The 5850-nt window shown below is 38.4% G+C and overlaps 1 protein-coding gene across 1 annotated transcript in view; it reads left to right on the forward strand.

Annotated features, from left to right (window-relative positions):
* The window catches only part of LOC132066364 (DELLA protein GAI-like), a 6978-nt gene that overhangs the window by 615 nt on the left and 513 nt on the right, over positions 1–5850 (forward strand). The window lies entirely within an intron of this gene.

Raw genomic sequence — 5850 nt, forward strand, 5'->3', positions numbered from 1 at the left:
GATTTCCCCAAAGAACTCCCTAGCCAATGGTTTTGCCTCTTAAATTCGTAATAACTAGCCTAAACTCTTTAAGTCTCTTAGTATAAATGCTAGACTTAGTTATTTTCATCATTAGATTATGTGGAATGAAGAAACTCTTATGAGAGAATTGTAGTTGGTAGCTTTAGGTTAATATAGATTGTTTGGTTGGTTAACCAAGTGTTACTTCCTAGTTGTGAAGTGAATTGCTTATTTTCATCGAATTCAATGTTGCTCATTTGTGGATTCATTTGAGTCGTTTGTTGATTCGAATTGCTTAGGTTCTAGGGTTTGTAAATCCGATTGGAAGGGTTAGGGTTTGATATACCCTTTCTTGTCCATAGATTTCTTGCTCTTGGTCAAGTATCTATCCATCTACCCTCTTCCATCTCTATTCTTCATCCCCTTTTTATTTTGATTTTCTTGTTCTTTGTTTTCTAGAGAGTTTCCCTAGGTTGAATCTTATCAAAGAATAGTAGTCGCCCTGCACATACATTTCATTTTCTTCCATCACTTTTCTTTTGGGCTGGTTAGTTTGCTAGATATATACCACTGTGGCAAAAATATGAGGTGATAAGAGTGCTCGGTTAGTAGAAAATGAGTTATACGTGGCTTTTTATCCTCGGTGACATTTGATATACCACTTCTGTGGCAAAAATATGAGGTGATAAGAGTGCTCGGTTAGTAGAAAATGAGTTATCTGTGGCTTTTTATCCTCGGTGACATTTGATATGAAATTTTGATGTGCAATTCCAATAATTAAGTACATCATGTTATTAGCGTTTAAACACGAAAAAAAAAGAACGCCATCAGTTTGTAAATGGTTAGTTAGTGTCCCTGTTGTTTTGATTAGCGTCATATGTATAAATAATTATTCTTTATCGTAAATCCACAATATGTGTAGCTCTAACTGTCTTCTTTACCCTTCATAATTGTTTTAGTCCGATTTGCCTTTCTAATCCTTTTACATTTTCTTCCTTTGCATGACCACCGATAAAATGGAGTCTTTGTAAAAGACTCTCATGGTCCAACGGTCTTACCCCGAGACTCGACAACATCGGTACATCGACTACTATTGCGTTTCCTTTCGTGTTTGAATACATGTCCATGATGGATCAGAATTGAACAGCCACGATTTCTGATTTCGAGAAGCCTACTAAAATGGCTTCTTATATTGCTTTGTTTTAAACCGTTCGATTGCCTTATCTAATTTGTGCCTTTAATTTGCTGTTTGCCTTATCTAATCTGTAGCTTTAAGTTGTTGTGTTAAATGATTTTGTGACCCATAATTTACCCATTTCATATTAGACTAACAATTGTAAAAACAAATCTATAGTTTCTGTAGCTTAATTAACTAATCAGTTTTAGTATCGCCTATATACTCTTTTTAGTTAATTTAAACAAGTTCGAATGGTTTTTTTTTTAATGATGTGTGGACCATTTCTCATATTTCATTCTTGAACTTTAAAAGATTTTCTTTTGAAAATCTTTTGATCCAGGACCCAAATATGAAGTCATTTTTTAGTGAGGGCTTTGTTTTGGCCTAACTTGGCATGATGGGTAACTTTGATGATTTTAAATGAAGAATTCAACACGGAAGCTGAGTTTCTATACAAAACAAGATTTTAAAATATTAATCATTTTGCTGTCCACTCTTGATTCTTGAATCCAAGGAAAAATTATTTTAAACTCCACATCACGTTTGAATATCGTCAAATGGATTTAAATATAAAGTTAGCCACCGCTTTTTTCACTTTTTTAAAAAAAAATACTAATCCCCTCTCGTTTTATAATTAACCAAACATTTTATACATTATTACTTATATTTTTACAAGGCCTTTTTAATTAACTCTAAGTCCGGTCGGTTAACCATTGTTAATGGATCTTAAAGGATGCTTAATACCTTTCCTTTAGATTAATTGAACCCTTACCTAGAATCTTTAAGTTTCGTAGACATTAAAATGGAGTTAACTTTAAATAATTACTTTAATCAACTTTAGGTGCCCTAATTCACCGTAATAATTAGGTGGCGACTCCTTAAACTTTAATTAACCCCGGAATTACCCGAATGTTGTAAACCATTTTGACCTCGGTTGAAATGGGGTATAACAGCTTGGCGACTCCGCTGGGGATTACTTAGGTTCTAACCATAACGGACTTAGTTAAATAGGCTTTGTGTGCTTGTTTTAATTACTCTATTTGCTACTGACTGTTTTTACATGCTATTAATTGTTTGTTTGATATACCGTTTAGCTCATATCGCTTTGATATAACTGTCATCCCGTATCATTTTTCTCCACATCTGAAAATTCACACTATCACACGTACACGCGAGGTGTGTTTTGCGCACCCGCAAATTTCTTTCAAAAATCCAAATTTTAGGAGAGTTGGCATATGCACGGGGTGTCCGAATACCGGTGACCACGTAGCCTTCTCACTTGAGTAGTCCGCTCGAGAACCTGGCGTCTAGTAAACCAACTCTTAGTCAACCTAGGATAGAGCTAAACCAACACCCTTTATTATGAGCATACATTTCATGACCTAGGAGGTTTAATACCCTTGGTGTATTAAACCCATTAGATGACTTTACCCAAACGTCCAAGTGGGTTCACGACCCCAAGTGACACTAAATCATACTTTATGTGCATGATTGAAGGGTACCGTGCGTAAATATTGACTATTTGCTTTGACTAGTCAAACTTTAGGAGGGAGGGAATGACTAACGTTTATGTGACGGTATATGGATTCACATCGGAGTACATCCGTGATCGACAATTGCCGAAGACCAGTGACATCACAAAATGGAGCTGTACATTTAGACATAGGAAATTGTATTTTCTTTACTTAGATTAGGAAATACTTTATCCATTTGATATGTAATAAATTACGTTACTTTTGTACTTTATTTTTGGGAAACGAAATTTGTTTAATTCATCAAAAGCAATAGGATGACATATTATGGCACACTTTATCCTTCAAACAAACGTTAGGCCTACCTCTGGCACAAAGAGGTCACATGCATATTAGGACGCATTATTGTTTGATATATTCGTGTGACGACTTGTTTGACTTTACTCGGTAATTTATTTGCTACATAACTCGCTTGACTTTATGTGATCATAAAACTAACATCATTTGCATTGTTTATGTTTCCTTTCTTTATTTTTATTCACAAAAAAAGTTGATTCGTGTTGACACTCGAGCTGGCCGACCACCCTTACCTCACAAGGTCGAAGACGTCATCACTACCTCGATGTACCCGGGTTGTGCAAGGAAAAGAAATTATTATGTCCGATAGCCGCATCCATTTCACCGGTTTGGAAAATATCGTGATCTCTAGTGATCCCCTCGAAACTTCTGAACACAGAACTACTATTCAACATGACGAACATATCGCCCGCCTGACTCAAGAGATTGAGGACCTACGTGGCGAACTAAATCGGGTTAGGGACCTGACCAACTTATCCGTTACACTCCAAAGCCCACCTCCTGAACCCAGAACTGTCGCACCAAATCCACCTCGTTTTCCATCACTTGAATCTCCAGTCCCTGAACACTTTCCTTCACGAAATAACGCACCCGCCAACAACAACTTTCCTCCACCAAATCCATCATCCGTCTATACATGCTCCCCACAAAATCAACCACACCTCCCTACAATACCTACACTACTCCTAATCCACCACCCGTCAACCCACCAAATCAATCACAAGTTCACGCTCCTTATATTTCGTTACATACCAACACTAATCCGCCACCTACAACTACTCCTCTAAACCCACCAAACCAACTACCTACAAACACCGCTTATAACACACTCACCTCTAGTCCAAAACACTCCCCACTTCGTCCAAACTTATCCAACCTAGCATATATACAAGGGCACATTTTGCCACTCCTAACCGCAATATGTTCCCCCGGAAAACACAAGCCTATACCAACCCAAAGAACGGTGTGTTCCAACCTAAGATAGATCAATACGAGAAAATGGAAAAGGATGCAAAAGCGTAAGGCGGACGATGTGTTATTAAAGGAGATCCACGATCTCAAAGAGGCAATGAGAAACCTTCAAGTTTCCGGAGGAACTAAGAGCGTAGAATACAAAGATTTGTGTGTACAAAATTTCGACGTTGATTTGCTGTAGGCTACAAACCGCCGAATTTTGATACTTTCAATGGGACGCGCGACCTCATACACACTTAAGGGCTTATTGTGACAAACTAGTCGGAGTAGGTAGGGATCGGAATATCGAGTGATGAAACATTTCATAAGGAGCTTATCTGGTGAGGCTCTTACTTGGTATACCCAACAAGACGTCCGCGAGTGGTGTGGTTGGAGTGACATGGCCCAAGACTTTATGGACCGATTCGGTTTCAACAATGACATCCGTCACGACCCGACTAGGGGCCGCGACGGGTGCCCAATACTTGTACCAAGCACCCCTTTACTTCGTGTCATACTTTTACTACTAAGTGGGCCACATGGATTACACCGTTATTTCTTTACATAGCTTTATCATTAATAGTATTATTATGAACATGCACTAATAAACTTTACTAACTTAATGTACATTGACGGGGACAACCAATATTATGTAAGCGTCTAATTATACATATCTGTCTACGAGCCTCTACACAAAATACATATCATAACAAGAGGGGCGGGTGTCAGCGTGCCCAAACATGTACACAAAGTGATACCAAGCGAGGCTCGGAACAATTTGGAGCCAAAGCATCGCGAGAAAGCTCCTAGAATCAAGCCGTCTACTGCTCACCGCGTGGCACGAAACGCGAGCGTCCGCGGGGACGTCGGTACGAATAATGTACCGAGTATGTAAAGCATGGAAAACAATGTAGCCGAAACATGAAGTACGAATAACAATATCATGAAATCATAGAACATATGATAAGATAAAAGAATAACCTGTACATATGAGTGCCTTTTTGGACGGAAACCATGCATGCTTACCTTTCTTTGAAAAACATTTCTCTTTCATACATAGAAAATAGAACATGTCATATCATAGCGCCGAATACGTCGGCTCCCCCATGTATCCCGCGTCCGGGCATCCCGCGTCCGGGATGATAACGCCAGACCGGTGGCAATGCATCTTATAGCGCAACATGTCTCCTTTTTCCCATATCCCCCATATCATATACATATCATATACATATCATATAAGTGGCATGCGAGAGCTCCAAAGAAAGTCATATATCTATCGGAGTGACGTAGGGTCGATAACCTCCGATCGTATTATGGAACAAATCTGATCGTTGTCTACTTGGAGGAACGATAATCATAAGGGGAGACTACCAAGGAAGAGTGTCGTCAAGGGAAAACGTATAACAAAATCCCAAGGTATCATTTTATATGCTTGGAGCCTTTAAGGTAATCATTATCCATAATAGAGTCGAAGAATCAAGAAATGACTTAGCATTTTCGTATTGTCATATTCATGGTGAGAACATAGCGTCAACATATCTGTCATAGACATTTTCTCATATTTGACGTCATCGTTGTCGTTAGGAAACCATGTTCATCGTTTAAATCATAAAAGCTTCCAATCCTTTTAAAGCTTGGTTTTTCTTTTCTTTGGAAAATATTGGGCATCTTGGGAAACATTTACGACTTATTAGAAAGGAAATTATATTCTAGAATTCTAGACTTCAGGGAATTACCTACGAAGATTTTGGGACGCTCCGGATCCATTTGCGAAAGTTGCACATTCAACTACCTTTCCAATGAACCAGAAAAACTAATTCCTTCTCCCAAAAAAATAAGGGTCGGTTCCCAAAATTGGGTTTCTAAAAAGTTTGTCCCAAGGGGTTTTAT

Source organism: Lycium ferocissimum, chromosome 8 (assembly GCF_029784015.1).
Source record: "Lycium ferocissimum isolate CSIRO_LF1 chromosome 8, AGI_CSIRO_Lferr_CH_V1, whole genome shotgun sequence".
Lineage (NCBI taxonomy): Eukaryota > Viridiplantae > Streptophyta > Magnoliopsida > Solanales > Solanaceae > Lycium > Lycium ferocissimum.